This window comes from Triturus cristatus, chromosome 4_2 (assembly GCF_964204655.1).
Source record: "Triturus cristatus chromosome 4_2, aTriCri1.1, whole genome shotgun sequence".
In the NCBI taxonomy this organism is placed as follows: Eukaryota; Metazoa; Chordata; class Amphibia; order Caudata; family Salamandridae; genus Triturus; species Triturus cristatus.
Genome location: NC_140586.1, coordinates 240084215 through 240101153, shown reverse-complemented (window position 1 = coordinate 240101153; position 16939 = coordinate 240084215). Strand labels below are relative to the sequence as shown.

General features: G+C 49.4%; 1 protein-coding gene and 1 pseudogene across 2 annotated transcripts in view; both read right to left on the bottom strand.

Annotated features, from left to right (window-relative positions):
- Positions 1 to 16939, bottom strand: part of GALR3 (galanin receptor 3) — a 333989-nt gene that overhangs the window by 276792 nt on the left and 40258 nt on the right. The window lies entirely within an intron of this gene.
- LOC146833533 (uncharacterized) lies at positions 2708 to 3731 on the bottom strand (annotated as a pseudogene).

Genomic DNA, 16939 nt, shown 5'->3' with positions numbered 1-16939 from the left:
CCCACCTATGGGAGGGTCAGGAAAGAGGGGTGGCTACACCCATTTCCTTTGTCCAGTTTCGCACCAGAGCAGGGGCTGGTAGCCCCTGCAACTGGTTTGAACTGGACTATGCACAGGGACACCAAATGTGCCCCCAGTGCTGAACTTCAAAGCGCTCTTGGAGTGCACCCACCTAGCCCTAATACACTAAAGCCTGTCTGGGAGGAGGCGACACCTCCCTGTGACAGGAAACCTATTGTCCAGGCCTCCCCTGCCGGAGTTTAGTCCAGCAGCAAGAGGGCAGATTTGTGTCTGTGGCTGGCAGCTTCCATTTTGTGATGCCATTGCTCTGTTAGCTGGTACCGGGTATACCGGTGCTGTCATGTCTCTCCCTCTAGAAGGGTGGGATCATAGTCCCACACCAGTTACTGGTGTGGGGGTATGATTCCAAGGTGTTTGACACCAAACACAACATGTTTCCGTGCAGCCATCCCAAAGTTAGCATTTACCATTTGGTTATAATGCACTTAAGAGTATATGGTCTGGCAGCATCACAAACAACCCCGGAATAAAGGTTCTGAAGGCTGCAGAGGGGCTCTGCTCATGCATGAGCACCCTCTCACATAAAACCCAGCACCCTGCCTTCAGGATTAGTAAGGCCTGCCATGGGGTGACTGATCGGTTTATATGTGCAGTGATATGGAGAGATCTAGTGAACCTATATGTTATGTTAGGAAAAATTTGTAAAGCGCACGCACACCCGGAGGTTTCATGGCGCTGAGTGTCTCAGATAGACGCTGCAGGTGAACTAATTGTATGATAGTGCAAACAGATGTGTTTTCAGGGCCTTTCTGAAGCTCAGAAGATCTTCCTGTCTACGGATGTCCAAGGGCAGCGAGTTCCAGAGGCCAGGGGCGAGATACGAGAAGCTGCGCCCTCCCTGGCGTTTCCTTTTAATGGCCGGGGTAGCTAAAAGCATGAGGTGACCAGACCGAAGGGGGCGGCGAGGTGTGTATTTCGTGATTAGGTTGCTAAGAAACTTAGGGCTCTTGCAGTGCAGTGCTTTAAAAAGGAGGCAGCCAGTCTTAAAAGCTGCGCGTTGTGCGATAGGGAGCCAATGTAGTTTCGCCAAAAGGGGGGTGGCAGAATGCCATTTGGGTTGCCTTAGTATCAGACTGGCTGCCTGGTTCTGTACCATTTGGAGACGTTTGAGAAGGAACATAGGCAAGCCGAAATAGATGTAATTACTAAAGTCGAGACGCGAGAGTACAAGGGCCATCACTGCCAGGGTAAGAGCTGAGTTAGTGAGTAGATGGGCAATTTTTTTGAGTTTCCTCAACTGAAAGATACAGGAGGAGACTACCGACCCCACTTGTCCCTTAAGTGAGAGGTCGGCGTTCAGAACCACTCCTAGACTTTTTACGGAGGGAGAGGGGGAGGGAGGCGGGCCAAGGTCAGCAGGCCAAAAATGAGGGCCCCACATGGCAGCGCTGGTCCCCGGCAAGATTAACTCAGTCTTGCCAGGATTGAGTTTAAGATGGTTAACATTCATCCAGCGCTGGATGTGTAGCATGGTGGATTGGAAATCAGCTGCTGAGTTGGACCCATCCAGTGTAAAAATAAGTTGAAGGTCATCAGCGTAATTAAAAGTTGTGACCTTCAAGTTTTTTAAAGAGCTGATAAGGGGGTCTAAGATAGAGATTGAATAGTAGAGGAGAAAGTGAGGAACCTTGAGGAACTCCACAGGAGAGAGCCATCCTGGGGCCGATGAAAGTTCCTAGCCGGACTGCCTGCGTTCTATCTTGAAGAAAAGATTTGATCCAGTTGTAAGCAGGACCTAGTATACCTGCTTGTTCGACACGGGATAATAAGATGTAATGATCCACCGTGTCGAACGCGGCCGACAGATCCAGAAGGATAAGGGCCTGATTAATGCCTTTGTCCGCATTAGCTCGCAAAGTATCTAGTACACTGAGGATAACCGTCTCAGTGGAGTGAGCAGGACGAAATCCGGCTTGTATCTCAGTAAGGATAGCATGCAGCACCTTACCCAGGCTGCAGTAGCAGTCCTCTTGTGTCATTTTGGAAGGCTTCCCAGGGGTGGCATAATACATGCTGCAGCCCCTGGTAGGCCTCTGGGGTACCTATGCCCTGGGTACATAGTAAACCATATACTAGGGACTTATAAGGGTACCCCAGAATCCAATCTGGAGTGTACCTAAAGTACTTGTAATCAATTTAAGGAAGAAGGCAGATAGGCTGGGGTCCTGATTAGCAGGTTCCCAGCCAGACTAAGTTGAAAACCAGCAAAACACCAGGAGAAAAGTGGGGGCAACCATGCAGTCAGATTCCACCTTCCTAGAATTATTGCTTGCTTTCTGCACTTATAGTGCACGCTATATAGACAGTGTAAGTACAGTGTATATGAGGTCCAAATACAGTTTTATAAATTAAACTTATTGTAGTACACCATAAAATACTTCTTCCTTGGTCATGCGCGCTCGCTCTTTCCTTCCCATGTAAACTTAAATCTGTGAAAAGGTCCGCTCAACATTGGCACTTGAGACTGGCAAAGCCAAAACAGCGAGTACACAATTTGCTAATTCTTGCCACTGACATAGCTTTCCATGCCTGTACTAGTGCACCTGAAGACTGAGATTCTCTGAGCCAGGGACAACTATTGTAAAGGCACCAGGACAGATTTTTGAAGATTCACAAGAAAACCTAATCAAAATAAGAGATTCTGACATAGATGAAGATGAGAAAGCAGAAGAGTTCTGTCTTGGGCCATGATAAGAATATCGTTGAGGTATACAATGAGACAAATTCCTTGAGCTCTTAGAAAAGCCACCACCGGACGTAAAATATTGATGAAACACCAAGGGGCTGAAGACAGACCGAAAGGAAGGACCTTGTAATGATACAATATATCTTCCCTTTGATACTGGAGATATTTTCTGTGTGAATGATGAATAGGAACTGTGAGGTAAGCGTCCTGAAGATCGAGTCGGACCAGCCAATCGCCCTGGATAAGAATGTCTCTGAGATGTAAGATGGTTACCATTTTGTTTGCAAAGGAGACACGCAATTTCTTTGTGAATGATATTATTCTGTGATAAAACTCTATGAGATAACCTTGAACCGACTGAATGAGCCAGGGATCTGTGGAAAGAGAAATACAAGAATCTAGAAACAGAGCCAATCTGCGCCCTACGGAAGGAGGGCCAGAATTGAAAACACTTACTGGAGTACCGTTCTCCTTTGTTCCTGTATCCTCTGGACCGGAAGCCTCTGGAACGTCGAGGATAGAACTGGGGTTTGTATCCAGAATAGGAGTCAGATTGACCCTGCTGATTGAAGGAGCCTCTGTTGAAGGAGCAGCCAGCAAAGTGACTCCGGAAGTTGCCGTAAAAATCTTCTTGAGAGAAGTTTGGGCTTTATCAATAGTTGCAAAAGTGGAGACATATTTACCCAATTCTTTTATAAAGGAGTCGCCAAAAAGAAGAACCTTAGCAGAAGAACCCTGTTCCTTAGAAGACAGAGAAACTAATTTGGGATCAATCTTAAGTAGAAGACTTTTCCTTCTCTCCAATGAAATATGGGCATTGGCATTCCCCAAAACCTTCCATTTTGGCTTCTTCAGCCAGATCGAAAATTCTGGTGAGAGGACTCACCAAATCCAACGATCTATCCTGGCAATTGGACCAGGCTCTATCCACTCCCTTCTTGGGATCTTTGCCAAACTTGGTAAAAAAACATCAGCATGTTAGGATCAATAACAGGAGTATTAGTCACATTATTAGGAAGGGAAGGACGGGGACACTCTGATTTAAGTTTATTTCTTGTGGACTTATCAAGGGCATTACGTAAATAAAAAGAAACATATTCAGCCAAGGGGTCAGAAGGGAACTATTCAGTAGAGTTAGGGTGGTGAATAAGAGAGGGATTGAACACATTTCATCCATATAGTCCACTAATTCATTAGACTCAGGGTGAAATGCAACACTGTCATCAGGAGAACTTTTACGCCTTTTCTCCGGAGGCCCATGAATAGAAAGGTCATTTGATCCATCCAAAACATCTGAGTCATCAACCATATCAATATCTTCATCATCAGTATCCCTTAAATGAGAAATAACTATAGGGGAAAAGGGAGTACCCGATTTAGAGACCTCTCGGGTGGGAGGAAAACTTTGATAGAAATACCCCTATTGGAGTCATAAGGGGCCGGACGTTTTTTACTTTTATAAAGACCCTTCACGAGAAGCAAACAAGGACAAGGAACCTTCAAATTCTTTCAAATGTCCAACATAGAAACAGAAACAGCCTTTTGTACGGAGTCTTTGATAAAAGACTTCAAATTATCTTTGAAATGTTGAGAATCTTCCTCTTCAGCCATGCTGAATTAATATAACAATGTTCTCTAAAGGAAAAAATAAACAAAAAACAAAATCAATAAACAAATGGTTAATAAATGAAAAATTCCGATAGGAACACAGGGGGAGTGTCTAGAAGGCACAATTGAAAATGAAATACCAGTATTTGTAAAGCGCACAGCTACCTCCGAAGTGGTGTCCCGGCGCTGGGGGCCCTTGGGAAGATTAAGCGAGCTATTGCCCAGAGTCACATGGTGCTGGGCTGACCTTCCACCGGTGCCGGGGATCGAACCGTGAACCCTGTAGTCCGGAGTCAGGCACCCTGGCCGCTGCGCCACACCTCTTCTACAATTCACAATAATATGGGCAGAGACTGGCAGAAAGCCACATCAGAAGGCGGAGTTCACACAAACGTCTCTGCGACGTGAGGGGAAACAAACCCCCAATTACTAAAATAGGACACGATCAGCTGTCACAAAGGAAAAGCAAAGATTAAGGACCCCAGGGCAAACGCGAGACGAGCGCACACTGCGGAGGCGGTTAACAGACGCCGCGCTCAACGGTAAGACCATTAAAAGCGAAATAAAGGTCGGGCGAGCGCACGAGCGAGCGAAGGAGACGCATGGATAAAGAAAGTTAAATACTTAAGCCTCAACAAAATTAAACCAAGGATATAATAAATAATAAATAAGCGCAAACCACAAATTTGAATAAGAGAAACAGATAATACTTATCCTGACTGCGAGCAGCAAGTAAAGAGGACTTGTTCGCAGTCAACATAATTATTGGTGTACTCGACATATTATTGGTAGATGTATTGTGATGTAATTCTGTAGTTCTTTACATTGTTTTTTGGGAAAACGTAGTTCTTGCTTGGCGGCTGTGAAAATAAAGCACGAAGAGACAGCAGTATAGGAGCCTCCGTGTCTTGTTATAAAATAAGCCAGTTACTGGGGGTCAAAACGTCGCTCACTGCGAGCAGCAATGCTAACCCAGTACCAAGTATGGAAGCAAAGACTAAGTAATCCTGCAGATGTACCAACGATTGCCAGTCGGCATCTGTCAAAGAAAGAAGTATCCACTATAGGTTTAGAATGCCCAAATCAGAGTCAGATCTTTAGTACATCCACATAAAGTTACATAAGATAAATGAAGCATTAGGAACATTCTAGGAAGAATTGTATTTTGATTTGGAAATACAGACAATATAGGTGGCTAATCACTCCACATTCCACTACATTCCGAAGTGAAAATTCAAGGGATCTTAGTTTTAAAAAAAAAACATCCAAGTAACAACCCAAAAATAACCACCTTCAATTCTTGTCAATATTTAAAAACGCATGTTAATCATAAAATCTGGACGACAAAAAAAATTGTGGGATACTAAAAACAAAGGAAGATATGTCTTATACGAATCCAATATGTGCTTCATGATTGTGAAGCTAAACATCACATGAAAACTGTCAAAAATTAAAAGAAACGCATATGCTGTGGTTAATCTGACACAAGAAAGAGCCTCAAAAGAGAATATGTTATCTGACATAGTGACACGCACTGCCCAGTTTAAAGACTGAGCACATTTTTTGTCTGAACGACGTCTGGTTCCAATTTACCATTAAAATCATAAAACTGGTTATGTTGCCATTAAGAATATTAACAAAAAATGCACACGTGGGCAGTTGCAGGGATAACAATTGGGGAAGAGTGCTGCAAAAGTGGGTGGAGATCCCTCTGGGCAAAGAGTCCGACAGTAGCTGTTCTCCCCAGATACAAAGGTGCACCTCCAGGAAACAGCATGCAACCAGCTCACGAAGCACCAGCCTGAGCTCCTGCACACAGACCACCCGTGTACCCCAGCCCAGGCTGCACTGTTTATTGAGCAACATGCATAGCTGCCAAGTTTGCCTGTTCCATGCGTGACTTGGAATACCAGACCGGGTTTTCTCTTAGAATTCTGGGACTTGTAGTCTTATTTAACCCACTATACAACCAGGACAACAAGTCCCAGAATTCTAAGGAAAACAATGGGACTGAACTAACTAGTCATGCATGCACCTGGGATGCTTGGCAGCTATGGATTGTTTGTGGCATTTTGATGGTTGGAATGCATACCAAGAGTACCGTATTCTCAAACAGCACTGCAACTGCCCCCAGCAGTGGCATTATCAGTTTTGCCTCCGCAGTGTACATGGCATGTCCTGTTTGAGACCGGTTAAGACCTGGGCAATGCCCCAGGCCCCCTACCCACCCCCAAGCACGGGCTTTTAATTATACAGTCAGCTCTATGCTGATCCTTAAAGTGGAGCATGAATAATACAGCTAACCTACTGGGTCTGAGCTGGTGCTTTCCAAACACAGCACGTTTAAACTATTGTACAACACTTGCTCCTTGAAGTCCAGCCATTGATTCATGAAGCATAGCTGGCAGCTGATAGCACGTCCTGGGAGGGGTCGCCTTCTTCCAAGTGTGGCTTTAGTCAACAGCAGATGTGTGCTGGGACTTGGAGTTCTAAGTTCTTGGATCAAAGTATGGGCCTGCGAGGGGACGTGGCTGGAGATGGCAGACGAGTGAGCCGAGAGCTCCGCGCCAGCCGAGTAAATTATCCTGATTACCGTGGTTATGGCCGGGGGTGCATTGGTGGAGGCCCGACCCGCCGGAGGTGCCCCGGAGCATAATTCAACCCCTTTGAGGTCTGGGGGTGACGGGGGAGCGGAGTGGCAAAAGAGCATGTGTCGCCGTGGCCTGGGCAAGATGGCGGCCTGAGGCACCGACGGATCAAAGGAGGAGGTGACAAGCCCAGACTGGGCAACGAGGGCGAGGCGACCTGCTGGTGGCAGTTTGTGGAGCAAGGAGCAGCATCGGCGGCCCGTGCCCCGCGGGGAGCTGCACTGGGGCCGGAGAGTGGAGAGGACCTGCCCTGGCTAGGGAGCCCCGTGAGACCAACTGAAACAGCGCCCCGAGGCCAGAAGAAAGTGGATCTGACCATGCCGGGGGGCACAGCATTGCACTGCCCTGCTGGGAGCCCTGTGAGATGACCTGAAATAGCGCACAGAGGCCAGGTGAAAGAGGGCGCCGCATTGCAGAGTGTGTTCCCTGGTTAGGGGAGATTAGTGAAGAAACCTGGGATGATACTGGCAAGCCGGGAGGCATTGAGGCGGCTTGTATCCCGGTGAGTTAACCCTGAAGGGTAGGCTGGAGGCTGACTGACAGCGGCATGGAGCCCCAAGGGGCGGAGAAGGCTGTGGACCAGTCCGGGGACCAGGGAATACTGTAGTGTGGATCTAGGACTGAGCGAGGTCCCTGGCTGGGGCTTTGGAGTGTGACCCACCCGGCAGGGAGCCGCACCGGGTCGGAAAGTGGAGGGGTCGTGCCCTGGCTGGGAGCCCCATGAGACGACCTGTAACAGCATCCGGAGGCCAGGCGAAAGTGGGTCTGACCGTGCTGGAGGATGCCGCATTGCAGATTGCATCCCCCGGTTAGGGGAGATCAGTGAAGAATTCTGGGACGACACTGATAAGCCGGGAGGCATTGTGACGGCTTGTAACCCTGTTGAGTTAACCCTGAACTGTGGTGTAAGTAGATGACGACGAAGGGTGGGCAGTTGGCCGACTGAGCGGCGGCGTGGAGCAAGGCAGCTGGTGAGCTGATTGGGGGCCATAAGGAACGCAGAAGGCCGCGGACCGGTCTGGGGACCAGGGAGGCCTGTAGTGTGGATTTGGGACTGAGTGAGGTCCCTGGCTAGGCCTGTAGAGCACGATCCAGGCAAAGAGAACCCGGGTGGAACTGCAGAGGTGCACGGCCAACATTGAGCTCGCCAAGGGGAAGAGACGTTGACTGGGCTGATGGGGCCTGGGCTCAGGCACTGTACGCACGAGATGCTGGGAAGGTGCACCAGCAGAGCGAGCTAGTGGATTCTTGAGCTGCTGCTGAGGGGATAATTTAACGGGCGAAGGTTGTGGTGACAAAGCAGGCCACAGCGAGGGACTCTACAACCCAGCGCTGGAGTGGTGCGGGGCGCCGTGCCAGGCTGAAACACTGGCAGCTGGTCCCCGACCGCCCAGTGAGGGCCGAACCAGATCCTCAGTCGAGTACCGCAACCCCCTGGTGATGGGGAAGCCCAGAGGGAAACAGGCGGGCCTCTCCCGGAGCATGAGGAAAACACACCTGACCAGGTGCAGAAGGAGATGGAGTGTGACCTCTCGGAAATCCCTGTCCAGCAACAGCTGTCTAAAATACTGGACGCCATCGCTGATACCAAGGCGACACTGCATCAAGACATAAGTACTGTGGCAGTGGGCTTGGGCCTGCTAAGGACGAAACATGCCAAAATGGCAGACAGGGTGAAACAGACCGAATCCTCCCTAGCGGTTATTACTCCGGCGCAACAGGCTTTGACTAGCCAGGTGGGGGAATTATCCAGCAGAGTTTGCATATTGGAACGGAGAGCCGAGGATGTGGAGGGCGGAACTGGAGGAATAATGTGAGGGTCCTGGGTTTGCCAGAAGGAGTGGAGGGCCACGATATGATCAAGTACTTGGAGAGTTGGCTCCGTGAGGTGGTAGCGCCGGAGGGCTTGTCCCAGTTTTACACGTTGGAGAGAGGGCACCGCGTGCCTGCCAGGCCGCTGGCACCAGGGAGGCCCCGGCACCCTGTGGTGGCTAGACTGGTCCACTTCAAAGATAGACACAGGTTAGTGCAGAAAGCGCACACAGACGGGCCATACGTGGTCGAAAACAGTAGGGTGTCGTTGTTCCCTGATTATACTCTAGAGGTCCAGAGGCGTCACACCTCCTTTCTCGAGGTTGAAAGAGCCTTGCGAGAAGAAGGGGTCCAATATTCACTGATGTTCCCGGCCCGACTACGGATAATGTTGGACAGGAAGACACACTTTTGTGATGATCCCAAGGGAGCATGGGAATGGATTGAGGCCTACAAAACTGAGGGACTACCTGCAACACAAAAAACGGCGGCCCGGCCTAGGGAACGAGAATCAGGGAAGAGACTATGGAGACGACAACAGCGGGGAGTTCCAAAGAAACCGAGCTCGTCACAGATGGGAAAGGAAAGAACTGAGGCACTACAGTCATGATGCAGGGATGGCGATCGTCATCGGAGAGAGGCTCTGGATCAAAGAGAGGATCTGACGGGTCAGACTCGGACACGTTCCGCAGCGGCAGTGTTAAGCTGCCGGCTGTGACCCCGAACACAGCCGATGAGATTATATGACCTGTGGATTGCTAATTTATGTTTTCCTTCTATCTCCCCTTCCCCTCCTTTTCTCTTTATTCTCTCCCCTCTCTGTTCCCCCTCACCTTGCCTCTTTTCCATGGCAGGGGGGTCCCAAGGAGGGTGGGGAGGGTGGCCGGGTGTGTCCCTGGGTGTCGGTCGGAACGGCCAGCTGAGGCTGACGCACCATGGGTGAATATCGGTGCCTCTGTTGGACGTCTGTTGTGGTTGCCACGCTCCCCTTAAGTCCTTGCGGTAGCAGCTTTGGGCCTTTACTAGTTGATGCAGTTCTGACTGCGGTTTGGGCGGTTGGCCATTGCTAGACCGTTCTAGGGTCGGGGAGTTGTCCTATTGGGGATGTTTGTTATTGATTGTTGTTTTGTGCATGCAGAGGGGGGAGGAGGGGTGAAGACTAGAATATTAAAAGTCAGAGGTGCGGCGGGGGTCAACGTGTGGGGGGGCTTTGATACCATCCCAATCACAGCATAATCCGTTCAAGTTCATTACATGGAAGATAAGGGGGATGGGGTCCATGGCCAAAAGATACAAGATAAACGCATACTTAAAGAGGAGAGATGTGCATGTAGCCCTCTTGCAGGAGACCCATTTGACTAGTAGCGTGGACAAGCTATGTAGGAGGTGGAGGGGCCGGATATAAGCTACTACCTACTCTGCATTTGCTAGGGGGGTATTGATATGGGTGAGACCAGGGGTCCCTTTTGAGCATACCCGCACTAAGGTTGACAGTGAAGGTAGGTATGTCTTGGTAGCGGGGAGATTGGCTGGGAGAGAGGTGATGTTTGGGAGTGTGTACGCACCGAATGTAGATCAGATGATGTTTCTTACCGCTCTCTCAGCTCAGCTGGTTGATTATGTGGGGGGGCACGCTGTCAACGGGGGTGATTTCAATTGTGTGGCGGATACTACGGCAGATCGATTACACCCTCCTCTTCCGGGATCACATACACACCAGGTGGCAGCGGGGTTCCGAGGCTGGAGCAGCCATTGGGGCTTAGAAGGTATCTGGAGGGTGCAACCTGCGACCGATAGGGAATACTCTTATTTCTCCCCGATGCACCAGTTGCACACCAGGTTGGACACCTTTTTGTGCATGCCGGAATATAGTGCCTCCGTTACACAAACGGAGTACCTGGGTAGGACCCTCTCGGACCATAGCCCCCTGCTGCTGACGCAACAGCCTCTTGGGAGACGGCCCCCGATTCCACTGTGGTGATTGAGTCCCCTTGCGTTAGAAGATGTGCCTTTCCGCTACTCCTGGAGGGCTCTTATTGAGACATACCTCCCAATTAATGCTTATTCTGCATCCTCTGTGTTAGTGGAATGGGAGGCATTTAAGGTGGTGGTGGTGAGGAGACACTGCCTGGGGCAATCGATTGGTGAACAGCGGGAAATTAGGCAAGAACTATTGGACATGGAGTCTCAGATCAGGCAACTGGACAATATCCAGGGGAAGGCGGCCACCTCCGCAGAGCGCTTACAGGAGGCCCACGCTAGGTATAGTTGTGCGTTGGAGAGGCTGGGGTGCCACAGTTATAGGGAATACCTCGATAGAGTGCAGAAAGAGGCGGGGTGGGCTGGCCACCTACTGGCGTGGCTGATTAAGCCTGAGAGTAGAGGGGCTCCGATTACGCAGGTCCAGATGGACTCTGGGGAACTGGTTAATGACCCCAAGGCCATTAATACTCTGTTCCGTACCTTTTATGAGAAGTTATATACTAGCCCCGGGCCGGTCCCTAGTTCTGATATATGGGATTTTCTGAAAGGGCTGTCATTACTAGTGCTGGACGAACAGGTGCAGGACAACCTGGGAGGCCCGATGACCTTGCATGAAGTCCGAGCTGCCATTTCGGACATGCGATGGGGGAAGATGCCGGGTCCGGATGGACTCCCGGCAGAGTTTTATGCAGCATATGTGGTCCAATTGGCGCCAAGATTGTGACCCTATAAGCAGAGTCCCTGCACCGTGGTGGCCTCCCTGAGTCGACCCAGAGTGCGCTAGTGATACCCCTCCCCAAGACTAAAGAGGCCAACGCCCAGTAACAGAGTACAGACCACTCTCTACGCTCAACCTTGATTTCAAGATCCTTAGCAAAATATTGGCGCTTAGATTGCTACCGCATATGCACGCCATCATTCATGAAGACCAAAACTGATTCATCCCCTCTTATAATCTGCGTAGGTTGTACTATGTTCTGTTCCATGAGGAGATGAGATCTAGGACTTAGGCAGCTGCTCTGTCAGTCGATTTAGAGAAGGCCTTTGATACGGTAGGATGGAATTACCTTTTTGAAGCTATGATGCGGCTGGGCCTTGGGTGGGTGAAGTGGGTCCAATTGTTGTATGCATCACCTACTGCGAGGGTCAGGACGGGGAAATCCGTGTCCTCCCAATACCTCATACAACAGGGAACTCGGCAGGGGTTCCCCCTTTTGCCCCTATTATTTGCCCAGGCAATTGAACCCCTTGAAGAGCTGATTCGGCAGGGTGGAGAAGGGATAGGTCTTGGATTAAACAAGTGGTCGCATATGATTTCATTGTATGCAGATGATCTGTTGGTGTATTTGGGAGCGGCTATACCTGGCACCTCAGCTACGCTCGCACTCTTGGAGCAGTTTGAGGCACTGTCGGGCTTACGGGTTAACAAAAAAAAGACTTACTTGTTCCCTCTGGTGGGACCGATACCCAGGCCGGTATTACTACAGGCTGACATCAACTGGGCTCCCAACTCATTTAAATATCTAGGAAGACACGTCTTTCATTCTTTGGAAGACCTAAAGGAAGGGAACCTGGACAGGGCGCTAAAGCCACTCCGGATCTGTGTACTTTTTTGGCGTAGATTGCAATTGCCCATAATGGCGCGGTTCTCCCTACTCAAGATGGTCATGTTGCTGAGACTGTTGTACTTTTTTGTCAACTTACCGACCCTGATGCCCCGGGGATGGTTCAGACCTTTGAATGCCTTGGTGAGACACCTGATATGGGGGTTGGCAGACAAAGGGTTTCCCTGCAGACGTTGCAGCGCCCAATGGCGGAAGGCTGCCTGGGTGTGCCAGATTTAGAGATGTACATGTTGGCTGCCCAGCTACAATGGCTGGCGCAGTGGGTGGAGGTCGTGAATGCAGAGGGAACCTGGGTGATAGAACCAAACGGTAAACCAGACATATTGTTAGCCAAATTATGAGACCGGCAGTCACCGCTCCCTATATGTCAGTGCTGCAATTTACTGCTATACACACTTGGAAACGCTGTGTGTGTAGGCTGGGTGTGACTCCGTGGTACTCCCCCACACCGTCGTTGGTCGGGCTCCCCCATGGAGAGCCGGTGACAGTGTTTACGGCCAAGCAGCTAGGGTCATGGACAGAGGTGGGCTTGGATACGGTGGGTGATTGCTACCAAGATTGCTCACTAGTCCCGTTCGCGGATTTGATGGATAGTTGCGGCCTTCCCCCGTTCAGTTCCTGCAGAATGAAGCCTTGGTTCGTACTTTTGGGCAGTTATGGGGTGGAGGTAGGGATGAGCCGGCGACCCACCTGGTACTGCATGCGCTGATCACTCTGGGCACTGCGAGGCACCAAGTGAAGTGTCACCACAAAGCTTTGGTTGCCGCATCTATTAGTCCCATGAGGGTTCTCCGGGTAAGTGGGAAAGGGCAATAGACAAGGAACTTGCGGCTGGAGAATCGGTAAGGTTATAAGGTCTCACAAGAAGAAAAAAAGAGGAACACCAGACTTAAGTATATACAGTTCAACTATATCCATATGGTTTATATGACACTTCATAGACTCAATGTTACCTATGGTGGCAAAGTGAGAAAGTGCCAGAGGTGTGCTTACGTGGATGCGGGTTTTATACACAGGACCTGGAGCTGTGGCATCATGCAGATTTATTGAGACGGAATCCTGGCCAAGATAAAAGAAGCTCTAGGGAGGGACCTGGCGCTGACGATAGAAGTCTGTTTGCCAGGGCTCTTAACACATACTCCTAAACGAAAGGGGGGGAATTGACTAATAGACCTGGTCTTAGGCCTAGCCAAAAGACGGATAGCACTGGCGTGGAAATCCCCTTCTGGGCCGCAAGTAGCGAGTTGGAACAGAGATGTTATTAGTTGGACGGGAGTGGAGGGCAGAGCCTTGAGTTGGGTGGAAGCGAGGGGCATCCGGAGACGACCGATAGCAGACTTATGGAAGGAAGCGCTAGCAACCTGGGAAAATCCGGAGCAAGAACAAGACATGGAGGAGGGGACCGGGAGTTATAGTGCGTGATTCGCACATTACCACACGGACGGTCCAGGCCCCGGAGGGATGGGGCATGCACAGACTACCATCTAGAGGGGCATGAATATGCAGCTCTGGTTGTGGGACAGATAAGCAGTAGGTGGGAGATTATGGATTGTGGGTGAGAACCCGCCCCCCCCCCCCAAAGACACAGACACCGTAAGGAATACATTACGTAATTGTTAAGATTAATATGTACATCCTCAAAATCAGATGCTCCGCTGTCCCGTATGCATGCAGAATTTCCTGTTGTTTTTTTTCCTTTTTTCTTTTTATCGATTTAATTGTTTGTGTTCAATTAAATATGAGTAACATTGATAAGGACATTGCCTGAACCATGGTCTGCGGCCGCAGCCGCCCACCGAGATAGGGAAGGGAAGAAGCGGTAGGCAGGGGCCACAGGAATCATAGGCAAACTGGGGCTGTGAGCTACTAGGCACGCAGGTGATGGGGTAACTAAGCTTAAACACAAGATATGTGACATTATGATCTGCCCCAGGATTGAAACGTATGTAAACCTGTCTAAACGATAAATAAGAACTATACCGAGAATATTTGCAAATTATGCTAGTACAACAGTAATAAACTCATAAATGTCAATAAAAATAGGTTTTAAAAAAAAAAAAAAAAAAAAAGCATGGGCCTGCGAGCCCCAATATGCAAAGCGTTGATTAAAAAAGACAGGACAACCCCAGAGTCAACCGGGCCCTGACGGCGCCCGCCCTATATCATCCCCAGCCTCATTCAGACCATTAGAACAAGACACCACAGAACTGTTTAATTGTTTTTGTTTTGTTTCCAACAAAGTTATGTTTTCTTTGTGGGCTCTCGAGCACAAACTGCAGACGCAAACTGTAACATGTAAGCTATGTATCTGAAGCGTCGCAATGACGGGCCTACAATATCTGGAAAATGCTTAAAAACAAAAGTTATGCTAAGAACTCGTGGAAATGCTGTGTTTTCTTTTCGATATCTGTAACTCTTGGCATATGAACTGTGCTCGGTGGAGCTACAACTGTTGTGTATTTTTGTAAAAACCAATAAAAAGATTTTGACAAAAAACACACAGGACAAGATAGCTGCTTAGCAACGTGGCATACAGTTAGATAGATGACCACAAGACTTTTTGGGAGGTGGTGGAGCCAGAGGGGTGCACCATTACTGCCTTATTTCTGAGAGTCTGTGTACTGCCGAACTCTGAAAACATTGTTCTTCTGGTACAGTCGAATGTGGTGTTGAGCTGTTTCCGATAATACACGCAAGACACAGGAGATAGAGCTATCAAACAGCCATAATGTAGCATTTGGGACAATAGCACAGCAAATAAAATACGTAATTTGCCCAGGATCACACAACCTGTGCAGGTTCGTATCAGGAATTTGATAATTTGGCTTTCCGACCGACTGCGCTGCCAGCCAACAGGCCACATTTCCTTTGCTAATTGATAGCCAGCATCCACGCTACCACACCATGCGTTCACGCTAGAGAAACAATGCATTTCCCACAAAAAGAGCCAGTGCCAGCAGCTGGGAAGTTTCTGTTGCCCAACACTTCCCAGAGCGACCTGGCCCTTTCGCAACTGATTAAATCAACTGAATGTGGGGGTGCTTGCATGAGGTCTCAATGCAATTTGGAGCTTTTTTGTATTGCTTTAGCTCCCTCAAGTGGCCAACCGGTAGAACAAATGTAAACACTTAGTTTAAATCGGGTCCGCTGATTTTAAGCCGGTGGGGTACTGTCGGGCACAATCGGGTAGAATCGATTTCTGGACAGCCTAGGTAAGACCTATACCAGGGGCATGTATCTTGAATGTGCCTCCATGGGCCTGCCATAATGGTTGTGCCATCCACAGAGGTAGCTCATCCATTGTACTACAGGTTTGCCCATGTCAGGCCTGTGTGCACGGATTACTGTTACTCGACTTGGCAATTACAATGGTGTGTGCCAAGGTTCTGCAAGTCTCCTACTATATCGAAGTTCTCCCTCGTGACAGGGTGCTGTGTTGGGAAGAGGAGTGAATGTTTTATCTGCAAGAGTCGTGAATGACACTGGATGGTGTGTTCGGTACAATGAGGCCTGCTTCTCACATTGGGTTAGCATGAGAGGATGTAGGGAAAGGCTGTCTAGCATTATTTCCTACGGGCAGAATAGGAACAGTATTATTTTGGGTATCTACAAGTTCGTAATGGCGAATCCTCTCCGGGAGTCGGTTCAACATTACGGTGATAGCAATGTCACCTTGGGAAAGTGGATATTTTGATGTGCATGGCTCTGTGTGCCTGGCGTCCTAATTCACAACTGGGTGCTAAGGCGATAGCCACATCTGTGCATTCCTGACAGATGGCCATAAACTAGGGATTCACAGCAAACTGTGGACCTCTGACTCTGAAGGGCCTTTCTGGGATCGGTACGTGAGGGTGGAATTGGCACCTGCATTCCAAGGAGCAGGGTCCAGGCCCCACTAAACATTGTGATCAAACATCCCGGGGTAGGATGGAAAACATGACACATTTTAGAAAGAGTCTGTGCATTTAAAAGGTGGGCTTAACTACTGGGGCTTCAGTCTCCGAAAGTAGGGACACTTTTGGATTTAGAACCATGCTATGCTGGTTTGATACTGGGACATTGCAGATAGTCCAGTTGCAGTCCCTCCTGCCCTAATGATTCCTTGTGTCAGACTTGTGGTGGTTTGGTGTTTGTCGTGCTCCGAGAAGGGGACTATCACTTGGTGGATTTTGCCTGGACGTTGCTGGCGTGCAGCTAGTGCCAGCTGCCATGGCCAGGGTCTTGTAGTACTCTCCAAGGGCAGGCGAGCTGGCCTCCTGTCCACAAGATCCCAGGGACACAAAGGATCTTAGAGTTTCCACATGATCGTAAGTACCGCACTGGGTGCGGCGGAGACCGATGTAAGTGATCGTGGTTGAGACGAGGACCGTCCTCACATAAATCATCATCTCGCTGTGGAGGAGGAGTGGGTGCGCAAAGATCAGCAGCCAACTGAGGTGCCAGAACGTGAGGAGTGCGGGGTAAGCTTGTTGAGTCCAAGGAACCCGTGCTTGCAA